General features: G+C 34.5%; 1 non-coding gene across 1 annotated transcript; it reads left to right on the forward strand.

Annotated features, from left to right (window-relative positions):
• Positions 1–8,716: 8,716 nt before the first annotated feature.
• On the forward strand, positions 8,717–8,823 carry LOC127558411 (U6 spliceosomal RNA). The gene has a single exon (XR_007952807.1). It is a non-coding gene; the product is annotated as a U6 spliceosomal RNA (small nuclear RNA).
• Positions 8,824–17,453: the final 8,630 nt, after the last annotated feature.

The raw sequence follows: 17,453 nt of genomic DNA on the forward strand, positions 1-17,453 counted from the left end.
CTAAACTAGTAACCTTTTCTAGCTGAAATGGGGCAGGTATTAGGAAAAGATTCTTCCCCATTCCCAGCCCCAGACTCATATGTCCAGAACTTAACTTCTTACCCTAAAACCATACCCTTTTCTACCTTTCATGTCACTATCAAGGACATGAATATCCTCCCAATCACGCAGCATTTCAAACTAGGTATCATCCTTATTTCTTCACTGATTAATAACCTCTCTGTCTAATCTGTTGTCAAATTCTGTTAATTCTCTTTCAGAACACTTTTTTATATATGTCCCTTTCTCTTCTCTGATATTACCCCCAAACTGGCATAATTCCTTATCACATTTTTCCTAGACTAGTCTAATAGTCCTTTGATTGGTTTCCCTTCCTCAAGTATCTTCACACTTCAGTTCATCCTCTATTTAGCTATTAAAGTGTTAAAACATAGATCAGACCATATCACCCTTATCTTGTTCAATAAACTCCAGTAGTGCCCTTTGATCCTTCAGGATCAATTATCAAATCCTCTGGCTTTTATTGCCATTTACAACCTGTCCTTTTCCTCCCTTTTGGTTCTTTTACACTAGATGCCCCTTCATAAAATATACAATCCATCGACACTGGGTTTTTTGGTGGTCCTTATATAAGGTACTCCATTTTCTATCCTCCATGCATTTTCACTGTATCTAACTATCTTTAGAACTCTACCCTTCCTTATGTCAATTTCTTAGCTTCCTGACTTTTTTCTTCAAGTCCCAGATAAAATTTTACTTCTGTAGAGAAGCCTTTTCTAATATTTCCCTTAATCTACTTTGTTCTGAGATGATATGTAATTTGTCCTATAAATATCTAATTTGTAAATAGTTATCTTCTGACTTCCCCAATATGAGTTCATTAAGAACAAGCGATATTTTTGCTTTTCTTTGTATCTCCAGTATTTAGCATAGTGACTGACAATAAATTCTTGATGACTTCTCTTGTTCATCCATCTCCCCTTCCATTTTTCCTCTTTTCCAACTGTCTTAAAAGTGCAACATAAAGGTACAACTGATTCCAGTATTAACTAGCCCATTCTAGTCCTTATCTAAAACTTCTATAAATAATAAATAAATAAATAATAGAAAAATAAATGCTATATTATTTCATTTGATCCTTATGACAACCCTGTGAAATTGATACTGTAATTATAATCATTCCATTTTTTTTTTTCAGAAAAAGAAAATGAAGTTCTAAGAGATTGGCTCATGGTCATGCAGTTAGTATCTTTAGGAGTAACTAAATCCAGATCTTCTGACCCTTTCTGGTGTCTTCACTAACATTACTACTTGCTCATTCTACAAATCCTATCCAATTTTCCTTCAAAATGTCTCTCTAATCCATAAAATTCAATGTGAAAAACTCAATACTTATCAAGCACATTTAATAAAATAACAGTGCTCTGTGCTGTATAAATAATATATATATGTATGTTACACATATAATATAATATAGTATATAGTATAAGCATAATACATATGTATAATATAGTAACATATATATATGTTTATATATCTATATCTATATATCTATATATCTATATATATATATATATATAGTATAATATGCTAAGGAATTTAAACAAAGCCCCTGACTTTAAGAGAATTGTCATAATTCAGGTATTTGGTACTCTGTAATTGTTGTAATAATCTTCTACATTTGTCTCTAAGATCTCTTTTATCCCTTATAAATTATTTTTATATACAAATCTTATAGATATAGATTATGCTGTACTATATATAACATAGATTATTGTAGATTCATAATGTACATTGCTAACTGATTAATCTTCTAGAGTATTAGTTGCACAAATCAGCTTCATATCAAAACTACCTTTAGCTCTCTATTGCTTAGAGCTTAAATGAATAGAATCACTGACTTACTATTAGAAGAGTTCTAAGAAGTCATCTAATCACACATCTCTTGATTTTACAGATGAGAATGTTAAATGTTTGGTCCAAGATTAATGAACTTATAAATGAAAGAGTCAAGATTCTAACTCGGGTTTTCTCATTCTGTATCAGCATCCCTCTCATTAAATTATACTTTCATACTTCTTATGGGAGTTTCTGAAGTTCTCCACAATATACTCTGAATCTACGTCTTTTATATTATATTTATTGATCCCTGGTGACCTTTCACTCCATCCACTAATATTATAAACTTTCCCATCTCTCTTTTTCTATAACATTATCTCAATAGTAAAGATCCTATCATGTGCTAGGCAGTGTGCTAAGAATTGAAATACAAATAAGAGAAAGACAATTTCTGCTCTTTAAGAGCTAACAGTCTAACGAGAGCAGATAAGGAAAAGGGAAGCTAAAAAGCAAAAGAAGGGACAGACATCATGGTGGCATGATATTTGTGGAGTTGAAACCAAAAAGAACCACAGAGAGAAAATGAAGAGTTACTTGGAAAGTGCTGAGCCCCCTGTAAAGGGACACTTTGGGAAGATATTATTGTTCTACTTTCCAGTCTTCTAATCACAGGGTCTTCCCTGTGCTACTGGGAAAGATGTTGAATATCAAAGTGTGATGAGATTTCAGATAATGAGTTTGTCTTGGGGAGGCATGATTTTGATGGAGTCAAAAACTAAGCAGATATCTTGATTGAAAATAAAGAGATATCTCGTTTTAAATGCTGTTCTACACTGTTCCTAATTTCTGGACTTCAAAACCATGTAGTCTTATTTTGAACCTTCCCTTAGCACGTAGGGCCTCTTCACTCTGAAACAACCAATCCTTCCTATGGCCTTCTTGACCTGGAATATTCTCTTGTAATATTTGTCCTTTACTCTCATTGGTCAGCTCTTCTTGGAGCTTCTATTTTAGGAAGGGCCTATATGGGTTTTTATTCTTCTGTTAGCCTTGTTAGCAATCTCCTGACTTCCAAACTATCATTTAGAAACTCCTTGTTTCTTCCTCCTCCCTATTTTTTAGCTCCTTTAGTGTTTTGTCTCTCTACTATTAGAACATAAGCTTCTTGAAGGGTTTTCTGCTTGTATTTGTATTCCTAGTACTTTTAAACCATGCCTAGCACATAGTAAGCATAAATGCAGTTTCCTTCCCTTCTTCTCATTTCCCCTCCTCTCCTATTTTTTTCCCTAAGATCTAGTAAATATTTCCATCTTCATAAATAGAGGATGTTCCAGTGATAGAATTTCTGTTTATTTTCTAATCCCAAGCTTTTTAAACTGATCTCAATAGTCTTAATCTAGCTAAGCCTATCCATATCCCAATTTAAATAGTATACAGCTTACTAAATTTGTTTTTTTGAATTGAGGAGACTCAAGTTCAAGTCCTTCTGAAGATTAGTCAATGTTTAACCTTGCATTTTCAATGTCCTAATTTCCTGGTTATTACAGATGATTTGCTAAACTCTATCACTAGAGGGAGGTTGTTTTTGTTTATTTTGTTTTGTTTTTGCTGAGGAAATTGGGGTTAAGTGATTTGGCGAGGGTGACACAGCTAGGAAGTGTTAAGTATCTGAGACCCACATTTGAATTCAGGTCCTCCTTACTTCAGGGCCCATGTTCTATTCACTGCACCACCTAGCTGCCCCAATAGAGGGAGCTTTTATACTGGGAATTACCTGTACTGATGAAATCACAAGTTTGAAAACACCACAAACAACAATAACATTGAAAACAACAACAAAAAAAAAACCTCTCTGAGTAGGAAATTTGCTGCTCTGGCATCAATAGCAAGAGTTGAACTCAACCATGTGCCTCCATGAGATTATGTTTATACTATATCAGGTCCACCATGAAAACTGAGCCATAGACTACCAATATCAAAGGGAAAAATGATGATGGACCACTGTGTAAACTCTGTCTAGAGACTCTTAGTACTTCCAAGAAGTTCCTTGGTGAATAGCAAAGGCCAAAACGCATGATAGAAAACTGTAGCTGAGATAATGTCAATGTAGGAAGACTACTCTCTAATATTTCCTGAAGAATTAATCTTAAAAGATGAGTGATCTTTGACTCTTTTTATTAATGAGTTTTTTTTAAATAAAGCTTTTTATTTTCAAAACATATTCACAGACAATTTGACAACATTGACTTTTTCATAGCCTTGTGTTTCAGATTTTCTCCTCCTTCCCTCCACTCCCTCCCCTAGATGGCTAGCAATTCAATATATGTTAAGCATGTTAAAATATATGTTAAATGCAATGTGTGTAAACATATTTATACAATTTTCTTGCTGCACAAAAGAAATCAAATCAAAAAAGAAAGTAAATGAATAAGAAAACAAAATGCAAGTGAATAACATCAAAAAGAGTAAGAATGATATGTTGTGATCCACATTCAGTTCCCACAGTCTTCTCTTTATCACAAAATCATTGGAACTGGCATCAGTCATCTCATTATTGGAAAGAGTCACATTAATTAGAATTGATTGTCATATAATATTGATGTTGTCATGTACAATGATCTCCTGGTTCTGCTCATTTTACTCAGCATCAGTTCTTGTAAATCTCTCCAAGCCTTTCTGAAATCCTCCTGCTGATTCTTTCTTACAGAACAATAATATTCCATAATATTCATATACCATGATTTATTCAGCCATTCTCCAACTGATGGGCATCCAATACACTGCCACAAATATTCTCGCACATACAGGTTCCTTTCCTTCCTTTAAGATCTCTTTGGGATATAAGCCCAATAGAAACACTGCTGGGTCAAAGGTTATGCACAGTTTGACAACTTTTTGAGCATAGTTCCAAATTGCTCTCCAGAATGGCTGGATATATTCACAATTCCCCCAACAATGTATCAATGTCCCAGTTTTCCCACATACCCTCCAACATTTGTCTCTATCTTTTCTTGTCATTTTAGCCAATCTGAGAGGTTTGTAGTGGTATCTCAGAGTAGTCTTAATTTGCATTTCTCTGATCAATAGTGATTTAGAGTACCTTCTCATATGATTAGAAATAGTTTCAATTTCTTCATCTGAAAATTGTCTGTTCATATCCTTTGACCATTTGTCAATTGGAGAATGGCTTGGATTCTTATGAAATTGAGTAAATTATCTACATATTTTAGAAATGAGACCTTTATCAGATCTCTTAAATGTAAAAATTATTTCCCAATTTATTGCTTCCCTCTGATCTTGTCTGTAACTAATGAGTTTTAATGGTGTCAGAATCCCCAGGACAAGACTTTTCTTTTTTTACTCCTTTCTTTTTACTGTTAGGAGACACCATTTTTTCCAGAGCTAAAATCATGTAAGAAATCTGTAACCTGAGCTTGGTATAACAATAATCCTTTGCAGCTCACCTGCTAGATGATCTCAGCCATAGGGGAGCTGTGGCCTATGTGTGTCTGGTTTTCCTTCTCCATCTGAATAAAGAGAAGTTTTTCTTGTAATCACTGTTAGTTCTTTGCTTTTGTTCTTATTCTATTTTATTTTTATCATTAACTGTAGTTTTGATAACTTGTGAAAACTTTAATTTTTTTTGAGTTGACATAAATTGCAGAGTTGCTATGATTTTTTGTCATTTGATCAGGGTTGACAGTGAATTATATAATAGATCCCACTTTTATAGATTTGTTCTTCAAAAGAAGGAATATTATTTATTGAATACATAGAAGTAAAATAAAGTGTTTATTTTGGATAAATCTAAGCTCAAAAATAAATGTGATGTGATATAATAATGGCTTCCATGCAAGAGAATATAGAAAAATTATAGGTTTATAGAGTAATAAAATTTTACAGATAAGGAACTTATGACTCAGGAAAATCAAGTCAATTGTCCAAAATCATGTAGTCAGTAGCACTGGAACCAAGATCTTCTGCCTTCTATTTCATATGGGTTTAGTATACTTTTCATTTTATTCTATTATGACCTTATAAGGTTTTCATATGTCAAAGGTTTAAGAGAAAGTGGACTTCATTTATATATCCCGTAGGCCCAGAGAGCTAGAAATTTCAAGACCTCAAGTCATGAAGTTTAAAGTCTCTTTGGGGCCTTTTGTACCATTAAAAATGATTCCCACCTGAGATAAGTGCCAATAAGAACATATGCCTGCTTTTATAGTCTGTTTTTCTATTTCAGATATCACACATTTAGTAGGTTCTTCTTTTCCCTTTCCCATTCACATTCTCTTTTAGGCAGAGCAGGCTTCTGGAAGATTATTCACAGATTCAGGTTGTGAAGGTGAATTGCCTTAGTCTGTTACTTTTTATCTCCTCACAGATCCCAGAGAGTAATAATGGATTTTTTTTGCCAAACTTCACGCCAGTCTTTTGGTTACCAAAATTTGAGTTATAAGATATATCTTTGATGAACCAGATCAGGAGAGTCTAAGGAAAGTATGACCTAAGAATCACAGCAAACCATCATTTCAGTCTCCTCATCCTATTCTTAGATTTTTACCCTGGAAGAGCCTTGTTTCAAGTTAAGTTCATTTTCACTAATCAGTTGTAATACTGAAAATTTCTGTTTCAGTAATTGACATGCTAGATATCTAGTAGGCAAACTGTAAATGGGACATATTGCCTTGTACTATTTTTTTCTGTCTTATTTTTAAAAGTATAACTTTAGTTCCTTGAAGTCAGATATTATGTCTTTTATCATTCTGTATTTACAATGTCTCATATAAAGTAGAATATTCAATGTTTGATGATATTGTTGATAGTCTGTTATATGTCATTATCATGCCTATTCCACCCTACTCATTCCCACCAAGCTTTCTTCATATCCTCAATTTCTCTGCAGGAATGCAAGATCTATCCTTTTTTATTCCTCTGATGTGAGAGGCTTCATTAGAGTGAAATAATTGGAAGATAGAGCCCATAAGCATTTAGAATGGTGAAAGTTAGGAATGATCTTCCAGGGGCCAATATCAATGTGTAACTTTGGAAGTTTAGAGGCAAAGGAAGCCAGCAACAGTATTTACGTTGGGAACCAAGGACACATTAAAAACACTAAGGAAATTCAGATTCAAGATTTTATAAGGAACTCAACTGAAAGCTACATTTCCTAAAGGAAAATTTATTAATACCTCCCAAAGGGAGAAAAAAGATTTTCAGCAACTAGAAATTGTTATCCCTTTGTGTTTCTAAGCCAGAACCTACTTTTTCTTGCACTCCGTTCATATGTGTGGAAGAGTATTTCTCAGACCTCTGTGAAATATTTTATGTCAACTATTCTTGCTATATCACCTTAGTGCATTCTCTTTCCTATAAGTTAATTAAGTTCAATTGACTAATTCACATCAATTGATTATCCTGGAGGAAAGTACCTATGGACATTTATGAACTCAATCATTTACTAAACTATCAGGTTTTACTCTTCAAGCCACTCTTTTAGTGACTAAGCCTTGTCAGTCTTAATGGGAATTGGAAAAGTATATAACCTATTCTGTTTAAACATTTTATCTACCCATCAAACTCTGATCAAATGCCACATTCCATGTTATCTTTTGGCAATGATCTTTTTTTTTTAACCTCCTTGAATTTCATATAACTCTTTACACTTTTCTTATGACTTCTTCATGATTTATTTTGTAATATTAGTTTCCATTACTAAGTTGTGAATTCAGTGAGGGCAAAGACCATATTTTCTTTAATCTTCAGACTGAATATAGTGCTTCACAAATTCTTGTGAATGAATGGATGAAGGGAGAGATGAATGGATGAAAGAATTTCATGGATAGATGGACAATGAAGAAAGAAAAGCCAAAGTCCCAGCATTAATCTAAAAAAGGGGAAGTTTATTTCATTGATGAGTCATTAAATGATATCTATCCTTTGTAGTCATGGAGATAATGTTTTGCATGGAAATAAAAATAGAAGCCATAACTTTAACATTCTTGTATTGGAATTTGTCATTATTACTTCCTAGCCCACTTTGGCCCTGTGCCATTCTAGTCTTGGCCAAGAGACTTCTGAGGGAAGTTCAAGTTCATGTCAGAACTTAACACATCCCTCTTGACTCCTTCCATCTCCTAAAATCTTATCAAGTTAAGATAGCTAATAATTTCATACTTTCATTTAAAGGATATCATGTTGTAGGTTTCAAGGGATTATTGTCAAAAATCTACATTTGTTGAGAACTTTCCTATGTTTTACACACTGATGAAAATGAGAATATATCAGATCCAAGAAGTATAACTGAGGGAAAAGTAATATATACAAGTGAAGCAGGCAAAAAAGAAAGTGAGGCAGTAAATGAAACAAATGTCCAAAGACAATTAATGCCATAGAAGTATATATATATGAAAAGGGAGAATTTGGACAGGGCAAGGAGGGAGATGGACTTTCTAAGTTCTGAACCTCAATAAGAAAAATAATGGAATTTGAGGCAGGTTTAGAGCCCAACAAGAAGACTGGTTTTCACTATCATGAAAAGAAGAATTAAAGAGGGGATTATTTTAAGTTGGAAAACTAGGTGTTGTATAGATTGTGGAATAGTTAGATAAGGAGTCTAGATTTTATACTATAAGCAATTGGGAGCCATCAGAGGCTTTTGAATGTGAAGTAACAATATAAAATTAAAAACAAACAAACATGTAAATGATGCATAAAATGAATTGGGTGGCTAAGATGACAAGAAAAGATGAGGAATGTTGGAGGGGATGTGGGAAAACTGGGACACTAATACATTGTTAGGAGTTGTGAATTGATCCAACCATTCTGAAGAGCAATTTGGAACTACACCCAAAGGACTATCAAAATATGCATACCCATGCTCGCTACAGCAGCACATATGCTAAAATTGGAACGATACAGAGAAGATTAGCATGGCCCCTGCACAAGGATGACACGCAAATTTATAAAGTGTTCCATATTTTTGAAAAAATGTGCATAACCTTTGATCCAACAGTGTTTCTCCCTGTGCATATATTCCAAAGAGATCTTAAAGGAGGGAAAGGGACCCACATGTGCAAAAATGTTTGTATCAGCCCTCTTTGTAGTGCCAAGAAACTGGAAACTGAGTGGATGTCCATCAGTTAGACAATGGCTGAATAAGTTATGATATATGAATGTTATGAAACATTATTGTTTTATAAGAAACGATCAGCAGGATGATTTCAGAGAGGTCTGCAGAGACTTACATGAACTAATGCAAAGTGAAATGAGCAGAACCAGGTCATTATACAAGGCAATAACAAGATTCTATGATAATTGGTTCTGATGCAGGTGGCTCTTTTCAACAATGAGATGATTCAGATTAGTTCTAATGATCTTGTGATGAAGAGAGCCATCCAGAAAGAGGACTGTGGGAACTGAGTGTGGATCACTGAGTGTGGAACTGAGTGACATTTGCACTCTTTATATTGTTGTTTGCTAGCATTTTATTTTTTTCTCATTTTTTTCCTTTTTGATTTGACTTTTCTTGTGTAGCAAGATAATTGTATAAATATGTATGCACATATCAGATTTAACATATATTTTTTACCATATTTAGTATATATTGAATTACTTGCTATCTAGGGGAGAAGATGGGAGGAAAAATTGTAACACAAGATTTTGCAAGGGTTAATGCTGAAAAATTATGTTTCAAAAATAAAAACATTTTAACAAAAATAAAATGAATCGGATATGTGAATGGGGAGGAAGGGAGATTTGAAATAAGAAAACAAGTTATAAATGACCTGTGAATTAAATGAACTAATTGAATGGAATGAATTAATAGTGAAGGAAATATAGAATAATGCAGAAAATAAGAAAGCAGATATTGAAAAGGAAAACTTTGAAGAATTTAGTAACTAATTTGACATGGGAAGGTGAGATGGAAGAGTAAAAGATGACTCAAAGACTTTGAGCTCATATTATTATTACAAGTATTTTAGTACCAGTGATATGTGACATAAATGTAGTATTTCATATAAATACTACAATATCTGTATACATGCCCATATATGTATGTGTATGTGTACATACATATGCAAATGTGCGTCTGTATGTATATATAGGTGTTAAGATGAGGAATAATTTTGTAAGGAAGATGTTTGATTTTAAAGGGACTGAAGCTCATGGCAGAAAATAAAGTAGAGATAGCCAGTATCTCATGAAAGAGGTTAAGGTTGGAGATGGAGATTCTATAATCCTCTTTGTAGGGAAAGTTGCTTTGCTGGGTGTGGCAGGCTTTTTAATAAGAACCTAGGATCTCCAAGTCCTGGGTCATCCCCATCTTAAGAAAGCAGTTTTTTGGTTCCTGCTACAAATGGGAGAAGATAAGAAACTCTTTTTTGAAGTCTTGCCTCAGTACAAGATCCCCTTGTTCCTAATATATTTTGTCAGGTTCTGTTCTCCTGAATGATCTTGACCCACTGCCCTATCTTGACCTCTGCTTTCTGTGTGATCTCAGGTTCTTGATTGTTTCCTCAGCTTTGACCTTCTGCTCCTACTCTGACCACCCTCCCTGGTTCCAAACTGTCTGCTCGCCTTGACCTCCAATATAATTCCTGACCTCTTGTTTAACCCTTTGGTTACTGACTTTCAGCTACCTAGAGTGCGGTTCCATAGTTGCAGCTGTGGGGAATGGTCGACTTCTCAGAGAGAAAGAGAGTATACTGAATGTAGAGCAGTAAATCAAAGGCTGAAAACTTGGGATACTCACAGATAAGGGGGAGAAAGATGAAGCACAAGTGAAGGGGGCCAAATTTTGGGGAGAACTAAAACAATATGAAAAACAATATGAAAGAGACTGAAAAAGGAGGGGCTCAGGAAGGGTTCAATGATAAAGAGGGAGCAATGTCAAAATAATATGAAGGAATAAAAAACAGGTCAGAAAATGACACTGGATTTGAAAGAGGCCAGAACTGCTGGATTATTTTGGTGCCAAATTGAAAAAGTTCCATTTTCCTGCAAGTATGAATATATGTACAGTATACAACCAATAAATGCTTGTGGAATTATTATATAATGTAGGTAATGAAAAGAGAAAATTTGGCTTAATTCAGTCCTTGAGGCAGGCAGCTAGGTTGAAACTATGAATGGGATTGCTGAGCCTGGAGGCAGAAAGACTCATCTTCCTGAATTCAAATCTGGCTTCAGACATTTTTTAGCTGTGTGATTCTGGACAAGTCACTTAATCCTACTTGCTTCCGTTTCTTTTTCTTTAAAATGAGCCAGAGAAGAAAATGGCAAATCACTCTAGTGTTTTTGCCAAGAAAACCCCAGAGGGGGTCACAAAAAGTCAGACATGACTGAAAAGACTGAATAACAGAAGGCTTGAGATAGAGAGGATGGAGAGCAAAACTTTTTTAAAGGGAATTTAATTCTAAGTCCCCCTTCTGAATTGTGAAATATTTTCAGCAGTATTCTTTCTGCTTTTCTTTCTTCTTTCTTTACCTTATCTTTCCATTTCCTAACTATTATTTTTCTTTTCTTCCAAACTTAAGAGACATAGGAAGGATCTGGCCAGAGTTAAGTATTATGTAGTCAGAGCTGAGAAATGGCAAGTGACCCATTCCTTCCCCATCTTCCTATTTCTCTATACACAGTCCAAATATTGTGCTTTTAGAAGACTGGTAGCATTTTGAACATGACTGTTATGAATTAGTTTGTAAGCACTGATTCAATACCTGTCACAGGCAAGTACTTTGCTAGGTGTTGAGCATACCGAAAGAGAAAGTCCTCTGTCCTCAGAAAGCTGACATTCCAAGAGGGTGAAGGGGAGGGGAACAATATATTTACATTTAAGTTGATCCAGTAGCATACAGAGTAAATACCAGGGTATTTATGCACACGTGCATGCACTTATAATTGTGTGAGCACAGGCACATTAGCACTGGAAGGAAGGAATAGGGAGAAATATCTTCTGTAGGAAGTGGCTTTGATCAGAACTTTGAAGGAAATAAGGTTTCCAAAATCAGGAGAGGAGAATGAGCCAATCTATTCAATCAACACTCTGAAGTTTAGATTGCAAAAAGTCTTCTTATAGCTAGTTCAAATATACACCTCTGGATCCAATTGAATAGTTCAAAGTGATAGAGAGCTTGCTTGGTTTCGAAATCAGACAAAGTGAAGGTTAGAATATTCTAGGATGATGAATTTTAATTTTCTTATAGTTCCAGTTTTCATTAAAAAATTATAAATGCTAATTAATGAAGAAGAATGAGAGAAAATGCCCCTTAAAAATCACCATAAAATATATAACTTCAAAATAAAAACACATTAGCTCATGCATTATTTTAGTTTTTATTATTTAAAGAAATAGCACTGACCAGAATTTTAATTTCTGTGTAGTTTTTTTTTTAAATTCAGGACAGAACAAGACTACCAATATTTGAGACCCTTTTTGATTGCATGCTGCTACCCAAGTTAAGCAGGTGGCCTGGTGAAATATAAAAGGCTTGCTAAACAAAGAATTTTTATTTTCTGGTTTGTGCCTGCAGGGGAGGAATTATGAAAGCAAAGCAGAAACCTGACAGCCAAAGAGCGTCAGGAATTTTGAAATGGAGTGTTTTTATTGATTCTAAAAGCTATGTAAATTAATTACAATTTACAAATAAAAAAGCCACTTTTGAAAATGATAGACTATTATAAAAGAATTAATGGATGATAAACTAAGTTCATATACCACTTGAAAAACGATTGTTATAATTCAATAGATGGGTGGAAACTATTTGAACATAGATAACAGACTTAGAAGCCAAATAAGTATATATTTTGAAAGAAAAATGCAGCACAATAGACAAATGGACAGAGTTCCTCTGACTGTGGTGTAAAATAGATGCCCTAGTTACTGTTTTACTTGTTTCTAAACAAAGAAAGGAGTTTTGGGGGCTAGAGGCCATGTCCAGTGCTAAGGTTGTTAAGTGCCACAAATTCTAATATAAAATTCTTTCCTAATGACCCAAGATACCAAGCTGCAGGTGCAAAAAATATCATCATTTTAGGAGACTTGCCACTTAAATACTACGTGGTTCCCCTTTTGTTTTTGAATTAATAAAGTTAGTTGGAGTCTCAAATGCCACTTATTTGCTTTCCTGTTTTTATAGGCAATTCACTAAAGCAAAAGCACTTGCTAATCCTATATTCACATAGATAGAAGGTCAAAGTTGGTCAGTGAGCCAAGAAATACCATATCAGGGTTTCTTTCCTCTCCAATTGAAAGAGGTATAAATTGTGGAATTAGTGTATTGATTGAAAGCTACAACTTCAAGCAATCAGTTTTTCTGGCTTGACAAGATTATTTTATCCTACTTTTCTTTTATTATTATGTGTTGTATTTGAGTCATCCTTCAGGCAGATGAAGTGACAGCTTGATTTAACTCAATAAAATCCACCAGTTAGGAAACCTACTGAGCCGAACAAAAGATGAAACCGACTGCAAGGGGAAGGTGCATGGTTAGTGTAAGCAAGCAGAGGAGTCTGAGGGAGAAGGAAATATTAACTGAAATTATGCTCCAATCAATGCATTTCTATGGAAACTTGGGAGAAATTTGTTAACAAAACCTTCTTGCTGGGCCACTGAGCAGATAATGTTGTTGCTTTAAAACAAACAAAAAAACCCCACAAATCTTTAAAACCAGCCTACTTGTATGGAAAACAGTGGCCCCATAATGGTTGTGCTTTTGCTTAATTGCAGCAAGTCAAATAATCTTTAATTTCTTGGTGTATTTGAGATGAAAATGCTGCATGATAGATTTTTGATAGGTTGGTAATTAAAACCATAATTATTTGTATATTTGGAATCTTCTTTCAATAAACCTATGCTTTCCCATATTTTCTCTGACAGTCTTGTTCAATGTTTCTTGTCTAGAAGATTTTGAATATTTCCATATATTAGAAAAATTAATTTATGTAGTGTAGAAGAAGAGTTGGAGTCAAAGTAGATCTTAGGGAATTTTTATTTTGGGAGAAACTAGAAAAAGAACATGTATATAATTTTAGTCTTCAAATGGATGGAAGTAAAACAATTTAAAAACCAGTGTCATCCAGACTGTCCTCTACTGGAAAGTGAAACACTCTGTGAATACCGCTAATTATATGAAACGAAGTCACCTACCTAAATTAAAATTCCTTTTTAATGGCGTCTCTTCAGGGCTTCTAAAAACAATATCAAATGATATTTTGGTTTGAACAGAATTAGTTATTGACTGCTTTCTTGACTAGAGATCGCTGATTTCTCAATGAGAGTTTGTTGGCTAGGGAACAATTAGAAGTCAGTAGGAAGACCTTGGGGATGAAGTCTTTCACTAGAATGAGGTAATTCAATATTTTTGCTTATGACCTAGTCTTTCTTAGAATCTTAGGGTTGGAAGAGACCATTTAGAGAGGCCTTTTAGATCTTCCCTTTCAGAAGAGCCCTAATTGGATCTAACCAAATCAGGTCCAGTTTCATGCCTGATGTCTGTAAACACAAGCCTTTTACAGTAATACTAATATTTGTGATATGGGTGAAATACCAAATGATGTGGCTGTAGGAGAGCAATTCTTGGTTATTAAATGATGTAATTGTAGGCAGCATATATTGAGATTTGGTAATGTAAAGAATTCACAATGGCCATTCTCTTTGGGAAAAGATAGGTTTATTTAGGAGAAGAGGTTACAGACAAAATTAAGAAATACTATAGACTGGTAAATATAAAATAGAGTTGGGAGAGCATAGTTAGTTAGCTATAAGGAGAAAGGTACCATAAAGCATAGCTGGGGATGAGAGGAGAAATGCTATGAAACATGGTGGAAAGGGGGGTATCCCAAAGAGGATTTGAGACATGGACAGATTTATAGGGGAAACTATCTCAAGGATTTGATATAACTTGGGTTTCTTGGCTGGACACAGCAAGGTGGTGCATAAGGTTAAACCGAGACCCATTAGTGCTTTCCTGCTTGCCTAAGAGAGCAATTTCATCAATATTTCATTCTTTCTTTGCCAATTGCACCCAATTATTCAGGACTGCACCAATAGGATAGGGGAAAATAGGATCTTACATTTTTATGATACTTATGAATGTTTCAAGCACTCTCATGCGTATTGTATGATCTTAAGATTGGGAAAAAAAACTTAGTAATCATGAAGAACCAACCTCTCATTTTACAGATAAAGAAATGTGATTTGTCCATGATCATATAAATAGAAAGAAAAAAAGAAAGAAAGGAAAGAAGGAAGGAAGGAAGGAAGGAAAAAAGGAAGGAAAGAAGGAAGGAAGGAAGGAAAGAAAGAAGTAAAGAAGAGCCAGAATTTGAGCTCAGGTCTTCTGATTTAAAATTCCATGTTATTTCTACCTCACATTGTGTCCTCTACATAAACATGTCTAGAAATCATATCTCCTATTTTCCATTTTTCTTTTCTCCTCTCTACCGCATACTTCTCTTATTTTGTATGTGTGCCCATTCAGTACATCTTTTTTTCTCTTTGTATCTGTGTTTCATCTTCTTTATATTATCTAATGAATCTGCCTCTCTGACTGCCTCTATCTCCACCTGTCTCTCCCTTCACCTTTCTACTCTTGTTTATTTTTCCCCCTTCTTCCCTTTTCTTTTTCTCTTATGGGAGCTAGTTAATCACATCCTCCATTTTGAAAGGAACTAAAAATGTTGTTCTCTCTAATAAATTAATTACAATTAATTTACAACTTGTGACAAGACTGATTAAATATAGTACCTTATTTGTTGGTAAGCTGGAAGTGAGATCTTAACATAATTTTGATCTTATATATATCAAGAGGCAGCTAAGTTGGGGCATTTAGGAAGAATACTGAATGGAGTGTCACGTCTGGAAGTCAGGAAGACATATCTTTCTAAAGTCAAATTCTGGCCTCAGACACGTAACTATGTAATCCTGGACAAGTCACTAAACCCTGTTTGCCTCAGTTTTCTCATTTGTAAAATGAGCTGGAGAAGGAAATGGCAAACCATCCAGTATCTTTATCAAGAAAACCCCAAATAGGATCACAACATGTGAGACACTATTGAAATAATTGAACAATAACATAGGTATCAGTGAGCTTTAGGATAGGATTCAAGATTGAAAATGTGACTGTAGGAGGGCCTAACATTTAAAATGCAAGTTATGAAGGCATATAGAATTATGGATTAAGAAGATAACTTATATGAGGAAATACAGTTATCAGAGGGCAAGCATCAGTAGATAAGATTTGGATGTTAGTGGAAGCAAAGACAGAAACAATATATTAAGCAGATCCAAATTCAGCAATTGTATTGTTAAGCACCCATCATGTATAAGACATTATGCTAGGCACTAGACATACAAAGACATAAAAATAGTTCTAATGCTAGGAAAGTTTACATTCTCCTTATGGATATATCTTGTAAACAAATACATAAATACAAGTTAATCTGAAAAAGAAAGAGAGTGTTAACAACCAATCATCTTTATATAATAACTAGTTCATGGAAAGAGAAAAAATGAAGAATTAAGAAATGGATCATACGCAGGATTTAGTTATCATATAAAACTGATGAGAATTTTCCATTTATGTAGACATTTACTATAACTCTTCCCAAAGCAAACCAGCTAATTTTTCTGGACTTGCCTTGGCAATTTAATCTTTCAAAAGTTAGAGGAATTAAGAGTGGGATCTGCTATTCTAAAATCAAATTTCAACAGGGATTGGTTGATGGCTTGGGTATTATAAGACTCTTGTGAAGAAGCTGATATTTTACGAAATCTCAATAAAGAAGAAAAATGTTGGCATAGACAAGTACCCCAGATCATGAAAGAACAAATTCAAAAGAATTCAGAGAAAATATAGCTGGGATTTCATAGCTTAAAGTTCTATAGTACAAGGCAACTGAAAAGGGATAGAAAACCTTGAAGAAAACAATTTTATGATGAGACAAAAGAACAGTAATCTAGAAGGACCAATAATGTATTCACATGGGGAACTCACTGATAAACATAGATTTAAAAAAAATGGTAAGGAATATGGTACTAAAGGAAAATAACAGGATATACACAAATTAGAAGCAGGGTACTGTAAGAATTGTTGGAAGAACTAAAGCTGAGAATTGTTGTGTGCTTTCTAGAGTCCCTCATTGGGGTACCAAAATGTACTGTCTAGACTACCACTCTGGCAGATCTTGTGACCAGGCCAAGTCCTTGGTCTTAGGGGAGGAGTGATGAGGCAGGAACCCACATAGATGCTCAAATATGGAGTCCATTTATTTCAAGTTCTCTCAGCCTTAAATATCTTAATACAACTACATCACCACAGCACATTGCACATGTGCTAACTATAAGCACCCTGCTATTATTATGTAAATGCTCTTCACAGCAATCATCTCTGCTTCAAGTAGAATAGAACTTGTCAACTCCTCCTCTTCCCCCCACTTCTTAGGAAGGCTGAAATGCCCCCAAGGGGAGATGAGAGCCAAACTAGACATTGTCAGCAGGTTCCCTCTGGGCTGAAGGGTCTAATACCTCACTGAGAATTCCCCCACTATCTGTGGCTCTCTACAGAGAATGACTTGACAGTAACAATGAGGGGCAAGGAGGGAGATTGTTA

The sequence above is a fragment of the Antechinus flavipes genome, chromosome 3, assembly GCF_016432865.1.
Source record: "Antechinus flavipes isolate AdamAnt ecotype Samford, QLD, Australia chromosome 3, AdamAnt_v2, whole genome shotgun sequence".
Lineage (NCBI taxonomy): Eukaryota > Metazoa > Chordata > Mammalia > Dasyuromorphia > Dasyuridae > Antechinus > Antechinus flavipes.